A 17987-nucleotide genomic window follows, 5' to 3' on the forward strand; every position below is an offset into this window, starting at 1 on the left:
CTAAAATTCTTTTTTAAAATGTAATCCATCAAAATTTTATTAGGATATTTGCCCCTTGTTTTCCTCCAAAGCCCGGATGCCTGGTGCTTGATCTACTTACAGCACAGCTCAATGCGGGTCAGCCACATTTTAGGGGCAAAGCAACCACGTGTGGCTGGTGGCTACCAAATTACAGCGATCTGAAGCACTGGCTTCCTCTGCTGATGAGAACCTAAAACAGAACTCTAATCCAGCCTCGCTGTAATAATTCATGCTTGTTTTTCCCACTCACAGACTTCACAGAACCCACCCCTACTTCAAGATTCTTTCCCACGGCATTTACAATTATATTTGGGTGACATGTCAAGAAGTTAAGCTGGCTGGGCCTGGAATGAACAGATTTTCAAGGAATCCCGTACAACTTATCTGGTCAATCAGATCTTCTCTCCAGGGCTTGTCCACCATTCAACTAGACCCCTGGGGTTTCTTAATTTAAAATCCTCACAACCCTCTAACTTGAAAATTCATGAGGATATGTAGTTAACCCTGTAGTGGCCACATAACGTCTCCACGTTGGTGTGTTCTCACGTACAACAGACTCCACTTCGAACTCAAGATCACACTGATCGACAGTGTGTTATTTCTACCCTAGTCCCACAAGACGTCCATACACCAAAGACACAGAGCTACAGAGAATAATCCACCGAGGCTGTGCCTGCGGGGATCCTAAAACACCAAAAGACTCGGGATGAACCCATCTCTTTGGGAGTTGCTATAAACAGAAGAAAATTTTTTCCACAGAAGATAAAATGTTGAGGCAATGTTCTCAGCAGCAGTTAACCAGAAAGCCCCGTAGGCTCAGCCTAGATGGCAGGGGTGACACAACATTACTTGAAGGACAACAGCTCGGGGATGATACATCTGTCCCGAACGCCGAGCCCCAGCAGGACCCCAATTCTGCCAAAGAGTGAGCCTGATGCAAGTCAGGTCTGGGCCAGCACGTCTCCTGTGCCAGGGCCGGGTTCCACAGAGCCCACCAGACACATCACCGCAGCAGCAACTCCCACATCAGCCCCTTTCCCTGCATGGACATCGGCCCTACCCAGAGGAGCAGAGGACTTGGCCTAGAAAGTGACACCCAAACTCCAGATCCTACTGGAGGCTCATCCATCCAGATTCAGCTCTAACGGCGCTACGACCAAGAGGAAACTAAAATGCACAGCCAGCAGTTCAGAGTTCTGGCGGAGGCAAGAGAAAGTGCGAGCATTGCCTGCGAGGGTGAACCGAGCGCGCTGAGGCCACAGTGTGTGCTCCAGGAGCCCAGGCCTGGATCCTGAACCTGGAAATGCGGGGGGCCACGCTCTGACAGGTGGGGGCTCCCCGTAGGAAGTACGCTGGGCAGGAGAGACGGAGAAAGCACCCTGCCTCAACGCTGTCTGCTGGCATCCTCCCATCCCCGGGGGTCCCTCGACCTGTCCCCCAGGCAACAGGCAGGGAGAAGCAGGAGGCCAAAAGCACGTGGAGAGGAAGGAAGGAGGCAGCTCTTCTTGGCGAGCCGATGGGTGTGAGTGGTGAGCATTAATTAAAAAGCCATCCGGGAACAATGGCCTTTTCATATTTGGAGCCTGTTCTGCACAAAGCTCGGCTTGTTCTAGGGGGAGGTCGCTGCTTTCAATTTTTGTTCTTACTCATTTCCGAGGGCTGTGGCAATGTCTGGCACCCGGCTCTGTCCAGTGGAGCGTCCCCTAGCAGAGGCTGCACAGGCCGACCTCCTGGACTTCACAGGTGGGGGCGTCCAGAGGCCCGCGAGGACGCCGCTAGGGAGGCTGGGCCCCGCGGGCGGCGGCTCCGGAGGGCTCCCGGGCGTTTCCCTAAATAGCCGCCCAAGCCACGGAAACACACACTGGACGTTTTCATCGGCCAAACGCCCATTTCCCTCTCAAATTACTAGACACACCACACCCAGCAGACACGGGGTGAGGAGTCGGAGCCCGAGCCGCCAGCCGCTCGCACCGCAAGGCCCGGGTGTCCGCTGGAGCCCGGCCCCGCCGTCGGGGAGCCCCCCAAGGTCCTGACCCCCGCCGGCCCCGACCGGGCTGGGAGCATCTAGCAGGGGCCTGACACGGCACGAAGCACGTCTCTGGGGCCTCAGGAGCCCCGGTGGGCGGGCCCCTGGGATCCCACGGCCCGCGTGACTCACTTCTGACAGCGTCTAGGGCAGAACCAGTCACCTCAGAGGGGAGGTTACAAAGAGGCTGCGCATAGCTCGGGGCTCCCTTCCCTCCCCTCCCTCAGCGGGGCCCCAGGCCCTGGGCAGAGGCCACCGCGGCCCGCAGGGAGGCAGCCTGTGGCCCAGGGGACCGCGGCCTCAGCTCGGATGGCGGCCCGGGCACCCCGGGCACCCCGCAGGGCGCAGAGGAAGCAGCGGGTGTTGAAGCAAGCCACTGCCTTCCCGGCTCGCTTGTCACCGAGGAGAGAGATGAACGCTTGCCCCTCCTGCTGGGGGATCCCTGGGGGACCCAGCGGTTTAGCACCGCCTTCGGCCCAGGGCGCAATCCCGGGGGCCCGGGATCAAGTCCCACGTTGGGCTCCCTGCATGGAGCCTGCTTCTCCCTCTGCCTGTGTATCTACCTCTCTCTCTCTGTCTCTCATGAATAAATAGATAAAATCTGGGATCCCTGGGTGGCGCAGTGGTTTGGTGCCTGCCTTTGGCCCAGGGCGCGATCCTGGAGACCCAGGATCGAATCCCATATCGGGCTCCCGGTGCATGGAGCCTGCTTCTCCCTCTGCCTGTGTCTCTGCCTCTCTCTCTCTCTCTCTCTCTATCTGTGACTATCATAAATAAATATTTTTTTTAAAAAATCTTAAAAAAAGAAGAAAGAAAGAGAGAGAGGGGAGGGGAGGGGAGGGGAGGGGAGGGGAGGGGAGAGAAGGTTGGGAGGAGGAGGAACTGGCCAGGCTGGGATTCTCAACTGAGGGCAGGTGCACCAGTCACAGCCACTTGTCCCCTCCTCTTGCAACTTCAGCTACCAACCAGCTTATGCTTCAGTCCACGGAGCTCTGAAGTGACAGTACTCGCTGGGCCGCTCCATCACCACGGATGACACAGAGATGCCTAAACTGCATGCCTCAATGGGGCTCCTGGCTGGCTCAGCTGGAAGAGCATGCAGCTCTTGATCTCGGGGTCATGAGTTTGAGCCCCGGGCGGGGAATAGAGCTTATTTAAAAATAAGTAAGTAAATTTTTAAAATGAATTTTAAAAAAAGAAACGCACACCTTAACAATAAAAAGACATCAGATTCCTTTAGAAGGTCAGATCTGAAAGAGCCAGGAGACGATCTAATCTAACCTCCTCCTCCTACGGAAAAAGAAACTGAGACCCAGAGTCAGAAAGTAGGGGAGACAGGATTCAAATGCTGGCTGAGAGGCCACGTGACTCTAAGGACCTGGGAAATTTCAGCCCAAACATGCTGAACATATTTCTGATTTGCTGGCCAAGAAAATCCCCTCAGTAGCTCCAAACTCCTCTTTGGCACCCTGCTGTTCGCTCCCGTCTGCGGTGGCCTGATGGTGGCCCACTGTCCCCACACCTCACCCTCCCACTTGGCAGCTTCTCCTACACCTGTCCCCCAATCCTTCTGCACAGCGATGGGTCACGACAGGTAGACACTGTGCCTCTTGGTTAATGTGTGAATGGAAATCCTCACTCCTGGCTTAGGCTGAGGCAACACCGTAAATTTACTTTGAAATTCTACAACATACCAGGAAGAGGACAGCGCGTTTCCAACAGGAAAACCCACCTGGGGCAGAGGAGTTCTCGCCACCTCCAGGATTCCACCAGCTTTCACGTCACTGACTAAGACTTCCAATATTTTTACAAACACACACTCCGGGCATTTAAAGAGCATAAATATTTAAGACTGAGTAGCCTAAGGACATTTTGTGAAGCATTCTTGCTAATTTTTTTTTTAAACTAGGCTCTTGCTAATTCTCAAGACTGAATAATTTCCACAAGTCTTCCAGACATGGCTATAGACCAGTGCTATTCGTGATTCTACGCTCTCACCAACTCTTAGACGTGCGTATGGTTTATTATAGAAGTAACAGATGTTCACTATTCAGAGTTCAGAAAACAAAATATTAGAAGTAGCCTGCACTCCTACCACCTGGAAATAACCACTCAGTTAATATTCTATTATGCATATTCTTTACCCTCTCCGTATTTTAAAAATTAAATTGAAGTTCTAAGGTACACACAGCCCCCTTTAATTTACTTGAACATCACTGTTTTCCCACATCCATAACCAAGAGACAGGAGTTTTAAATAGCCACATAAGAATCTGCCATATGGATGCACCACAGTTTAAATCAATCCCCTGTGAGAGATTTAGATTGTTTCCATTTTTCACTATTATAAATGTCTATAATAAAGTCTTTATTTATAAATTTCTTTTGCACAACTGATTTTTTTTTATTATAAATGAAGGGGCTGGATTACCAATCCTATTCTAGAAATTTGGCAACAATTAGCAAGAAAAACAGACAAAGATCCCTGCCCTTATGAGGCTAATATTTCAGCAGGAAAGGCAATCCAAGGTACTAAAGGTAACTATAGTATTTTAGGGGCGCCCGGGTGGCTTAGTCAGTTAAGCATCCAACTCTTGATTTCAGCTCAGGTCATAATCTCGGGGCCACGAGATCGAGCCCCACATACGGCCTCCATACTCAGCACAGAAGTATGCTTGTCCCCTCCCTCCCCCTCTGCCCCTCTCCTTTGCTCACACACCCCTCTCTCCATTAATAAATAAAATCTTTTAAAAAATTACATAGTACTTTATTAGGTAACATAGGCTATGGTAAAAAAGGCAAGACAAAATACAGAGAAGCAAATTTTTGGTGAGAAAACCTACAAATTTAAATACACCTTATTTTAATTTTTATTTTTTTTATTTTTTATTTTTTTAAGATTTATTTATTTATGATAGAGAGAGAGAGAGAGAGAGAGAGAGAGAGAGAGAGAGGGGCAGAGACACAGGAGGAGGGAGAATCAGGATCCATGCTTGGAGCCTGATGTGGGACTCAATCCCGGGACTCCAGCATCGCGCCCTGGGCCAAAGGCAGGCGCTAAACGTCTGGGCCACCCAGGGATCCCCTAATTTTTTTTTAAGATTTATTTATTCATTCATGAGATAGAAAGAGGCAGGGACACAGGCGGAGAGGGAGAAGCAGGTTCTGGATGCAGGACTCCATCTCCGAACTCAGCGATCACACCCTGAGCTGAAGGCAAATGCTCAACCACTGAGCCCCCCAGGTGTCCCTAAATACACCTTACTTTAAAGCTTTGTAACACATACTGCCCAACTACTTTTCAGAAAGTGTGCACCAACTTTTCTATCCCTTTACCATAACAGGGTATTTGCTTTCTAATAAATTCTTGGTTAAAAAACAAAAACAAAAACAAAAAAAACTCAACCTCACTAGCAATCAAATAAATTAAAATAAGGAGCTATTTGACTCTTCAAATGGAAGAGGCAACCTGAATTTATACTTCATGAGTTACCCATTCATATTTTTTCTTACCCATTCATATTCTTTGCTCATTTTTTTTTTTTTTTTAAGATTTTTAAGTAATCTCTACCCCTAACATGGGCTTGAACTCCCAACCTTGCGATCAGGAGTCACGAGTTCCACCAAGTGAGCCAGTCACATGCCCCACTTTGCTCATTTTTCTACTTTGTGTATCATTGATTTTAAGAGCTCCTTACCTGTTAAGGATATTCAGGACTAACTCTGTCAACTATATGTGCTTGCAACATTTTTTCCTGGTGTGTCATGTGCCTTTACATTTTGCTGTTAGTGTCCAGGACACAGAATTTTTTAATACAGCAAATCAGTCTGTTATGATTTCTTCACTAGAAGAACTAGGTCTAGTATCTCTCCCCATCCCCTATTAAGATTAATATTAACCTGTATTTTCTTGTAGCTCTTTCATGATTTCAGTTTTCTTTTTACCTCTCTAATTTATCTGGAATTTACGGTATTACATGCTGTGAGGAATGGCCCTATCTTAATTTTTTCCCTATTTGGTTATCTAACTACACTACAACAATTTATTGCACAATATACAATATTGTGTAATACTACAGGCAGTAAAGCACAGTGTCAGAGACTACTGGTTTTGCTGTCAATCAGATCAGTATTCAAGTTTGAGGGACTCTGAGCAAGTTACTTAAACTCTCTGAACACAAGTGAATGGAACTATTCATAGTGAGTACCTCACACAGTTCTTATATAGATCAAATGACCTAAGTTCCTGTGAAAGTGTTTAGCATAATGCCTGGCACTTAGAAGTACTGAAAAACATAAGCTTTTATTATGTCAATTCCTCTCACTTATTTGAAATGCTACTTTTATCAAACACACGTTTCTATTTGATTCCATTGCATTAAGTGGGCTCCATATTACTTTCTGAGTTTTCCTGGTATATGAGAAAGCTAATGATTTTTGAAATTTTACTTCGTAACTGAATTCTACGCTTAATTCAATTTAAACGTGTAATGGGTATTCTAGGAAGATAACACGTGCAAACGAGTTTTCCTGTTTCTTTTTAATCATTATTTGACTCTGGTTTGTACGTTCTGGCCAATTCAATAAGGCAGGAAAAAAGAATTGAGTACATTGGGCAATCTATGTTTTTGTTCCCAGTTTCATTCTGTTACCTCCGTTCATCAGTAAGTTTCCAGCTGAGAGGGCTAGGGCTGTCGGTTTCTTCATCAAATTAATGCAATCTCTTTATAGGCTGGTTTAAAAAAAAAAAATCTAAGCAAACTAGGAATAAGAGTAGAAAATTACCAAATGTCTTTTTTTTTCTAATATATATTATGTTTTTCTTCTTTGTTCTATGTAGGTGATGTATTGAAGAACAGACGTTATAAATGTTAAGCCCTTCTTACAATTCTGGGATAAACCCTATGTGGTCATGATTCTTTCAAAATGCCACTGAATTCAATCTGCAACTGTTTTGTATGGTGTTTTTGCATCCGTACTTATGCCTGAGCACAGTCCTCAGCCTTCTTTTTGTGTCATCTTTATAATGATGTTGGGTTCCCAGAGTTAGGCCAGCTTTGTAAAAATCAACTGGAACGCTTTATCTCTTTTTCTACACTCTGAAACAGTTTATTTAGCAGGCAATTATTTTGTCCCCCAAAGTTTAAAAGAGCTCATCCATTAAACTGCTTGCATCCAGAGTTCTTTTTCAAAGTATTTTTTTAATGTTCAGTTTCTTCTCCAGTTTCTTGTTTCAAGTTTCAAACTTGTGAGTCATTTCCCTAGAACAGCCATGTCAACTGAGATTTTCAAAATTGTTGTATTTTAAGTTATTTTATTTTTGTTATAAAATAACTACTTCACATACAACTTATAATTTGCTACTTTTTTTTTTTCTTTTTTTTCCATCACATCAACTCATTTTTAGTTTTGTATATTTGGGTTTTCTCTTTTCTTAATGAAGCATGAGGTCTGCTCTATTTTCTTAAGTTTTTTTCCCCAAATATATAGCTCTCAGATTTGCAACTTCGCCAGTAGTTTTGTCTGTTTTCTAATTCGTTAATATCATTTGCATCTCACTAGGCTTGTTTTATTGTTTCCAACTTTGAGTTGAACATTTAATTCACTTATTTTCATTTTCTCCTCCATAATAACAAAAAGATTTAAAGCTATGAATGTGCCCCTGAATATAACTTTGGCAATAACTCAGACATTTATGTGTACAGAGTTCTCAGTATTTCTCAATGATTCTCTAATAATAATATCATCTTCTCTTTGACCTGAGTGATTCAGGAGAATATTTTTAAATTTCCAAGTAACTGGATTTCATTGATGTTTTTAATATTATGTAGTCTGTAGAGGATAAAAACATCTCTGAAAGAAGAAACTCTGACAAAGGGGAAAAAAATCTTTTAGACAGAAAACACTAAGTCGTGAAAAAGATATTTTATAATGCTGTGACAGCCCTCTCCAAATATATGCCTTCTAGAAAGGATACAATAGCAGGTGATTCTGGGGAACTAAGTGACTGCATGCTGTACAGGAAGAGAGGGAGAGGAATTCTCCTCTGTACCTTCTGAAAATTTTATTATGGGCATGTACTGCCTCTTTAAAAATTAATTTAAAAAGCAATGCCATCTCTCAATAAATGGAATTAAACCATCTCAGACTGTGTAAGTATATAACCAAGTATATTTCCATACTTTCTTTGATGAAATTTAGAAATGAGTTTCATGGAGCTAGAACTTGGCTCTAAAATGATAAACATCTGTGGCTAGAGAAGGGAGGAGGAAAAAAATTTTTCTAGTTCTGTAACCTTCAAGTTCAAGTTCAGAATTAAGAGCTTCAAGGAAAAGGAAGTATCCAAAAAAAAAAAAAAAGTTTAATCAGGTTTCAACCAGACTACCATTTTGAAATCTGAATTCATTCATGTATGTGAAATTGAGAAGATGGTAAAATTCCCAGTTTCACCCTAAATGAGCCTTTCCCATTTTAGGAAGGCTCCACATTGTGCCTCTTGGTTGTTGCAGACTTCTCCATTATTAGTTAAAATGAATTTTACTCCAAAATTAATTCAAAGAACTTGTGATTATAAGCATTATGCCACTGTCCTTCCCACCAATTTTGCAATGTCAAATTTCTTAGAAGAAAAAACAAACTCATTAATCTGTTTTCCAATTGACGCTGAAGAAATCTGTTTCCCACCTTCTAATTCCTGCGACTGGGAAATTGTGTATATTGTGTTACCGTATAATGAAGGATGCCAGTAAACAGCCACACGCCTGCACACACAACAGATTATAACACAAACACTACCAAGTTATATACTCCTAGGAGTATTACTACAGGGATGTTATTTAATGCCTCATTTAAAAAAATATTCCATATGGATGAATAATTAGTCCACTAGCCTGAATACAGACAGGGAAGACATAAGAAGTAATCATTAATATCATATATAACATATATAATACATAATATAAAATGTAATCCCTCAAGATCTGTACCATACCAGATATGCGAGGAGAAGGTGGTAGTAAAGGTTAGGAACTGTCTCAGATTCAGATTACATGGTATTAGCTCAGGGCTGGTTACCAAAATTCCAACCTGGCAAGGGGTGGGGGGGGTGGGGGGGGGTGGGGGGGGTGCCCCCCCCCCCCCCCCCCCCGGGGCGGCCTTGAGGGGACCAGTGGCGGGAGTCCCAGCCATCCGCTGTACTTTCCTTGATCATTTAAGAAACTCTTAAAGGGACAGCACCTGGGGACTATCACTGAAAGCACCCATGCAGGCGCAGCCCCTTGAGAAAGGAATACTTAGCGAGGCATTCTGACAGCTAAGAGGCTGCAGGGCAGCTCTCCCTGCTGGGAAGGGCCATCCAGACGCCTGGCAAAGAACGTCCAGCTCTGGGGAAGGAAAGAGCCCCACTTCCACTGATTTCCCACGGGCCAAGTGGAGTTCAAGACTCTGCACTGTGCCCCATTCATTCCCCTGTCCTGGTGAGCCCAGAAGGTTTAGCAGCCACTGCTGCTAAAACAAAAGACAGATGACAGGAAAACCTCCTGCCCTTTGGCCATCCCCTAGCAAAGGGGAAGTGTAAAAGTGCAGAGGGGAAAGCAGGCCAGCTGCACTAATCCTTTTGTCCAGCAGTAATTAATAGTATAATCCACGTTTAAGATGCATGAAAGCAAAAATGCTGCATTATCAGAGCGCTCGGCACATCGCCCCAAGGCAGAACCTCCCCTGCTGACCTGCAGAACCGGGTCACCTCATCTCAGCCTCCTCCTCTCTCCAGGGAGCGGACTCTAGACACCCCATAAAAGGCCTGAGCTGGCAGCCAGAAGTCTCCAGTCAGCCGACATGCTCTGTGTCCAGCTTCGGAAACCACTCCCTCCGAGGCCGGACTGTCCCCCATACAGGCTCTACTCAAATCAAGGAGGCACAAGTCCCCTAATGCATTTTTAAGATTTAAGCTAACACTCCAGAAATAATGCTGGGGTGAAGCATGGTGCCCTTAAACTCAGGTTTGGTGGGGTGCCCTTTGTGTGTGTGTGTCTGTGTGTGTGTTCCCTGGGTATGTGATACAAATCCTGGGGGCACTGGGCAGGTTTCCATCACAGAGAAGAAGCCAACTACTGCCTTGCAGGCCCAAGGAGGCGGCGGCCTGTTCCACCAGTACTGAAACACTGTCTTCAGAAAACGGAGTGCTTGCTATCAGCTCATCGAGCATAAAGCACATTCAAGCTACAACCACAGCCAGAGCTACTTAAATCTGATGCGTGTGAAGAAGTAGAGTCTTCCTAGCTGTGCCTTGTGGTGTCGGCTGCCTGAGAATGTGATCTCGGGTCTCTAGCACCACCTCGCCTCATGGAACAGGTGTGTCTAAGGGCAGGTGGAGAATCTCACACTGCGGTTCACCCCGCCTCGGCACCACCTCTGCACTGCGACAGGGCCCCAGGCCCATGGCCGACACCTGACGGGGGCCGCAAGCCATGAAGCACCTGGCCTCCATCCCACAAGTTCTTGGAACCTCTTTCTTCATAATCTTGGCAATTGGATATAAAAAAAAAAAAAAAGAAAAGAAAAGAAAAAAAAAAAGAATGTGATAAAAAAAAAATCATTTTTCTCTTGAGTTTTGAGATCCTGGCACGTGGGATATGAACTAGGCAACCAACCACCTATCCTCGTTCCAAACATCGTGCCTTTAAGATCCTCACTAGAACCAAACACATTCCTCCATGATGCTGTTTAATTACTCTAATCCAAAAGGGACAACTCCAGAGTTCACGCTAATACTTCCAGGGGCCAGGCCAAGAAATGAAGAATCACCTGCAACAGACTTTTGGTAGAAAATGTATCCGTGATAGTTCTAGAAACATATCCCCATGCTATTGAACGTGCCCTCCTCTTGGACTGCCAAAAAAGTCCGTATCCAGTGACTGGACATACTGCCTGGGCACACCAGAACCATTTCTGATGACGTGTCACGGACCTGCCACTCAGGGAGGGGAGGCGCCTGTCCAAGGGGTTGTACAAGGAGCGCAGAGAGGAGGCCGCCATCCCCCCCACCATTGGAGGCTGCCTCCAGGTACCCTGCAGTTGACCTCTCAAGTGCTGTCAGACTCCCCTGAGACTCTGCTCTTACTCTCACAATGCCTGGATTCTTCCTCAGGAAACCTTTATAAACACTCTCTTTCTGCCTCAAGGACTGCTCTTGGTGCCTCACTACGTTACAATTTTACCAAACAACATCGTGTTATTTGGGGAGGAGAAAGGCTACCCAATTTCCCCCTCAAAGCCTTCCCCTCCTTCCCAAAGAAAAATCCTTTGCCAGAACAGGTACACTGCTTTAAGCTTTCACAGGAACACTTGTTTTAATTTTAGCTTCCCTGCTACTCAACGCCAGCCCACATGGGCCTTTCCCTCCCAGTTAACTGCACTAACTCCACCACAGGACTCCTGTGTGGACAGGCCCCCAAGAGATCCATGTCCTACCACGGGGAAACTTGTGAACATGTCACCTCTAATGGCAAATGAGCCCTTGCAGGTGGGATCAAGCCAAGGATCTTGTGAAAGAGAATCAGGTGGGCCTGATATAATCACAGGGGTCCCTATAGTGCCAGAGAACTGGGTATTAAAAAAAAAAAGAGGACACAAGAGAAGAATGAGACAGAGGAGACATGACGATAGGAGCAAGAGGCGATATAATGGAGAAAGTGATCAGGAGCCAAGGAATATGGGTGGATGCCAGAATCTAGAAAATGCAAGGAAACGGATTCTCCCCTCAGAGCTTCCAGGAGGAATGAAGCCTGGCAACACCTTGACTTTAGCCCAGTGAAAGGGATTTCCAACTGCTGGGCTCCAGAACTATTAGACAACCTGTCTACGTTGCTTTAAGCCACTGAGGTCATGGCAATTTGTTACAGCATCAGTAGGAAATGAACATGACCCTTCTGGAGACTGTGACAATGAACACACAGAAGCAGGAACGTCCCTGAACTTCATGATGAGGTGTCCTCCTTCAGGTCCACACAGCCCTGCCCCCTAGGCTCTGTGAGCCAGCCAAATCCTCTCTTTCCCATCATCAGAAATTAGAACCAGAGGTCTTCAATGCCATAAGGAAGTTGTGTTCTGTGGGTAGTGCTCAGTGGGACATCTCAGCAGTAGACAGAAAAAACCTCCCATACTAGCCTGTCACATCCGAGATTCATAAATATCCACAATGAGCCATAGGGACAACAGAGAAACAGTATTTAAACAAAGAATATATCCGTACATTTTTATTTTATCTAATAGCAGATATTGGACTAAAAAAAGAAAATCTACACGGAAGAATCACCAGATCCATATCTCCTTTTATCAAATGGACAGAGCCAGGACATGCCAACCTCACCCAACCTCGCCCAACAGATCCCACGGGTGGGCTAGCCTAAAGCCTCACTGTGATGCCAGGCAGCTAGCCTAAGGAACTGGAAAACCAGGGCCTGTGCCCATCGCTCCCCTGAAGACAAAGAAAGGAGGAAGGCTCTGGAAGTTGATGGCATCTTGCCCACCTCCGTGGTAGCCTGGGGCCATTGGATCTTGCCATCTTGCCAGCACCTAAGAGGTGTGAGCCAGGCAGCCAACCACATCAGAAGCTGGCTGTCGGCCGGCCCCAATTGCCCAACACCTCCACAGGAGCCAGCTTTCCAGGACTAGTTTTACAAACCACACAGGTACAGGCCACTGTTGACCAAACCAGGCCATGGAGCCTTAAAGAAGGTCCCACATCACGTCTGGGCCGACGGTGAGGGGAGGACCTTTGCTGCAGAGCAATTAAATGCATTTGTGCTTCACGTCAGCCTCTGCACAAAGAACATTCTTCTCACTTACTATGCAGAGGAGAATCCCACCAGGGTCCTACTCCAGTCTCACACACCTTTCTTTCCATCACAAGTCAGGCCTTCCGTCTTCCTAACCCACCATACCCAACTGCTACTTCATTCCCCGGAGCCTACCAACCCTCTGCTTTGTCTGAATGCTCCCAGGCTAGCCCGTTTCCTTTATGACAACCATCAGCATGAAGTATCATGTCATGACGTTTTAAGTTGGGGCAGCTAGGGCTGCTCAACGGGATCTAGACATGCAATTTCAGTGTGCACGTCCAAAGTGCTCCTTTAAACACGGTAAAGTCGTTAATAAATAAATAAACCAACCTTCCGCTAAGGGCTCCCGTTCAGCAATCCTGCTTGACAAACCCATCACTCGGAACATTCAAAGTCTAAGAGAAGGTGAATTCTGGCAAAACAGGCAGCTAACCTGCCCAGGAGTCAAGATCTTTCTGCTACTTGACCAGTTTCCCTTTACCTATGGCTTCTGATGCCCTCCTCAAAATAAACCAGCCCTAGAAATAGAATCCCATCTTCCTTAGCGCTTATGACTAATTTATGGCCTTCTTTTAAAGCCCTTGCACCAGAGCTCTGACTACAGTAATTTCCTCTTCTTCTATATGAATGTCCATTTACAGCCACTCTGTAACCTCTGCGTGAACCGAGAATATTCTCCGTGCCTCCCACGGATGTGGGATCACGCCCTGGTGAGAGCCGGGTAGCTCTGGAGCAGAATCTCTCCATTACAGTGTAAGCTCACTTAGGACCCTACCCAAGTGCAGCTGTAGGGCTGTATATCCCCCAGAGAGTTACTCAAATACTCCTTTTGCTTTAATGAGCTTTTCTCTTAAAAAGGCAAAGGAATACCAATCGCTGGGTCAGCAATCAGCATGCAATCTTAAGACATGATTTGGGTTTACTTAACGCACTGGGAAAGAAGGGGAGTAGGGGTCTTCATTTTGTTTTTAATGGGGGAAGAGGGCTTGGGAGATGTCCCAGAAAACATCCTCTGCAGGCCACAGGAGCAGGAATACTTAAAAGGGATATCTGGATCTGAAAGCACTCCAGGTTTTTTGCCAACCCTCCCTCCGTCCACCCCAAAGGTTCCCCTCGCCAGGCCATCAAAGCCTTACCAGTCCGTCCTCTGCCACACTTCCCCAGGCTCCCCGCCCACGTCGCTGGCTGCCCTCACATCTGAATACTGCCTCCTCTTCTACAAGGCTACCCCGAGCTTTTCTGGTCTATGGCACGACCTAACAGCTGACTTCTCCAATTCCACGGTGCTAGAAAACATAGTCGTCCACAAAGAGCCTTTGCATCTTAGCACCCCCACAATCAGAGCCTGTCCGGGGACTTGTCCACCCTCGCCTTCAGGTATCTGAGTGGCTACGGCATGATAAGGATCGCCGCAGGGCTAGGGATGGCCGTGAGCAGGGAACCCAGTAAGCCAAGGCACCCGCTGCCGCACAGAGTTCGTGCCCTGGCGGGCTCTCGGGCCACAGTGTCTGTCCCATCACCAGTTCCACAGATCCTCCTCTTGCCCCTACGCTTTTACCATCTTCTTTTCTGGGAAGGTCTTCTCCAATTTAGCTGGAAATTCTAGAGTTTTCCGTGGGGGAGGCGGGAAGACTTATGTTTTCATGGGTTTTGATTTTGTTTTAAAAAATTAACTTCAGGCAACAAATGGCCAGAGTTTTAAGTGAAGTTTTTAGGGGCTCCTCAACTAAACCATCCCACGCCTGGTGTACGCTGCCACGTGCTCATCTTGAGACTCCAAAGTCTGTCTCTATAAACTCTAAATGGTGGACTCAGTGCGCCAAAACATCGCCCCGATGCTTGTCCGCCACAATTTTACCCCCAAAGCTACAATTCTTCTCATGCAAAGGCCAGCAGCCCTCAAGCCACCCTCCAGAACTCGGGGTCCAGTTCCGCTGGCGCCCTCGTGGCCGTGTGCGTTTCTGGTTGCACAAGGGCCCGGGCCCAGCTTTCTAAGGCCAGGCCCCCAAGAGACAGAGCCCGGCATTCCAGCACATTCCCCTCATTACGCTTCCCCCGACGCCCCTCGCGGCCGTCCTGAGAGCTGTCGCCGGACCGGAGATAAAACAGCAATACAGCTTTCTGGCACCTTCTCAGCCTGTCTCCAGTCACGGAGTCCTCGGAGGCAAAGACCCTGTGGCCAGTTCATCGCGGGCAGCGGCCCGATGCCGCCGAAGTTGCCAACAGCGAGCAAAGGTCTGCTCCCTGCTCCACTATAAGGCCCAGGAAAGAGGCTGAGCACAACACACTAAGCCCCAGAGGGGCCTTCGAGCCTTCCAGCAGCGCCGCGAGCGCGTGCGAAGGACTTACGTGCTGTACGGGCCGCGGCCACGCCCCGCCACATCTGAACACACACCCCCCCCTTCCCGTGTCCACTGAGGGCCCTCTCGGCCACACGCGGAGGGAAGGGGCAGTACGTTCCTGTCCCAGACCTGGGCCGAGCCTGGGTGGCCGCAGCGCCCGGCGTGCACCTGCACCCCCCGCCACCACCCTTCTCCGTGGAGCTCTTCCTGCTGTAAGAGGGCTTGAACCTGCACAGCATGAGTCATCGATACTCTCAGGACGCAACTCCTCAATCCAGAACCTGAGCCAGTTCCTAGAGAGATGTCTCAGGTCTCTCCCCACCCCACCGCATCACATAATGTGCTTGGCATCTCCACCCCCATGACCTTTCTCTAGAGCCTTCTCGAGATCTCTTCTTCCATCTACCCACAACCAGGACTCTTTATTTGTTTAGCCCACTGGTAAGAAAAAAAGAGCGCCGTCTGCCATTCTTAGCAGGGCACAAACACTTAAAACAAAAAAAGAATGTCTTCTGACTTTGCTTGGGTCCTGTCCTGAGCCCTTTAACCTTTTGAAAGAACTGTAGACATTCCATGTGAACTATCACCCTATCACTGCTGAAAGACAAAATCCACTCCACCCTGCAACATCTCACACGGATCCTTCACATTCTTGGTCTGGGAGCTGAGCGTTTAAGAGAGAGGTAGAGGGGTAGGGTGGCGGCGGGGGGGGGGGGGGGTGGGGGGGGTACCAAGAACGTGAGAAAGGCCGCCGGTACCAGAACACGCGGCACCAGTATCCATCACTCTCCCGAGATACCAGGATACTTCACTTAAAATTTTTCAAAAATAACTTTCATGAACCACATCCCAGAAACCCGACACTGGAAGAACACTTTCCTAGCAATCGAGATCAAATTTCAGATCAGATCAAAGGGAGATTGCCCAGGGGAACCGTGAAAGGAGTGAACACTGCTATCATTCTATCAAAAAAGTAAAGATATCGTTCTGATTTCTTACGGGAAGTTTCAAAACAAAAGGTCTGCCTCTTAAATTCTGAAAGCAGAACAACCCCCGCACCGCCTGTAAGGTCCAAGAATGGCCTCACCATATGGGAGAGCTTCTGAAATACACAGAAAATGGGAAATGTAGGTCACGTGGGACACACTGCCGTGAATCCAGCTGCCCAGGCTGGACCCACTGTATTGACTTTGGCAGCGCCTGTCAGCCATGACTCAGCACTGAAGTTCTAGAGGCTGAACTCCAGTGGATCTCATCAGTTCAGCTCTCCGGAGCTGAGTTCGACTCCACGAGATTCTTCAACACCCTATGTGTTCTGGATATTATTCCATTCAAATATTTTCTGGTCTAAGGGAAGGCCAGGGAATTACAAGTATGGTCACCAGTCTTGGTCTGTCTTTATTGTACCTGCACTTGTTGCTTCACCCTCCTGACAACTGGGGAGATGGGTACTAGTAGCGATTCTGCTTTGCCCACAAGGAAAAGTGAGGCCCAGAGAGTCCCAATCATTTTTCCAAAGTCACGCAGCTAGGAAGTATCAGAGCAAGAATCCAGTCCCTGGTTTTTCCATGACCAGAGCCTTTGGTGGCACAAGCCCCTAGTCCGTATGCCAGCCAACAAACTAAGCATGAGCAGTGACCAAAGATTCGGGTTTATATAGGAAATAGTTCCTGCCAGGGAGGTGGGTGGGGGGATGGGAATTAAGGAGGGCACTTGATGGAATGAGCACTGGGTGTTGTATACAACTGATGAATCACTAAGTTCTACCCCTGAAACTAATAATACAGCATTATGTTACCTAAATTGAATTTTAAGATTTTTTTTTATTTATTTATTCATGAGAGACACAGAGAGAGAGAGAGAGAGAGAGAGAGAGAGAGGCGCAGAGACACCGGCAGAGGGAGAAGCAGGCTCCATGCAGGGAGCCCGACGTGGGACTCGATCCCGGGTCTCCAGGATCACACCCTGGGCCGAAGGCAGTGCTAAACCGCTGAGCCACCCGGGCTGCCCTATGTTACCTAAATTGAATTTTAAATTAAAATTTTCTAAAAAAGAAATAGTTTCTGCCAAAGAGCTCAACTCAATTTGTCCCTCTTCTCTCTACACACTCTTAAAATTATTAGGGAAACACCTGCCCATGTCAGCAAGAGGCATGTAGCCCATTCCCTCCCTTTGTATAGGCCCTCAAAGGTCGAGCACCCAACATGCACACAGGTGGTTCTGGGGCCCCTTTTGGTCTGGATCCTCAGCCCACCTTGGGTGGTGGGTGGGTGGCAGGGGAGGAGGAGTAGAGAATGTCTCCCTATAATGTACCCCCATCCCACTGGCTAACACCCATCAGTGGTGGTGCCTTGCCTGCCCACTGGAGTTCAAATTCAGATTTAAACCAACTGTTAGGCAATCCTCTTAAAACACTTAGCCACTGAGGTGGTTTTTGTTTTTGTTTTTTTTTTTTTTCCATCTAAGACAGTGACACATCCCCACCCTGCCCACCTTACAGAATCATGAGAAAGACTTGAAAGAGCTCGGGCTCCAGGGCTTTGAAGACCAAGTCTCTTAAATTCCTGTCCAGTTGTCCTCTGAAAGATATGTTACCTCTCTTTTTTATTTAGAATTAAAGTTAAATATTTGAGTGGCTAACTCAGAGGCCTAACCAGTTATACTGAGTAGACATGCAGTAGTTCATTAAAAGATCGACAGGTTCACTTGGGTGAGCAAAGTCATAACCGAAGAGGTGGGGCTGGTGGCTCTGAGGCAA

The 17987-nt window shown here is 47.2% G+C and overlaps 1 protein-coding gene across 24 annotated transcripts in view; it reads right to left on the minus strand.

The window, feature by feature from the left end:
* Positions 1-17987, minus strand: part of ZFHX3 (zinc finger homeobox 3) — a 525132-nt gene that overhangs the window by 192135 nt on the left and 315010 nt on the right. The gene's annotated exons all lie outside the window — the stretch shown is intronic.

This window comes from Canis lupus, chromosome 5, assembly GCF_003254725.2.
Source record: "Canis lupus dingo isolate Sandy chromosome 5, ASM325472v2, whole genome shotgun sequence".
Lineage (NCBI taxonomy): Eukaryota > Metazoa > Chordata > Mammalia > Carnivora > Canidae > Canis > Canis lupus.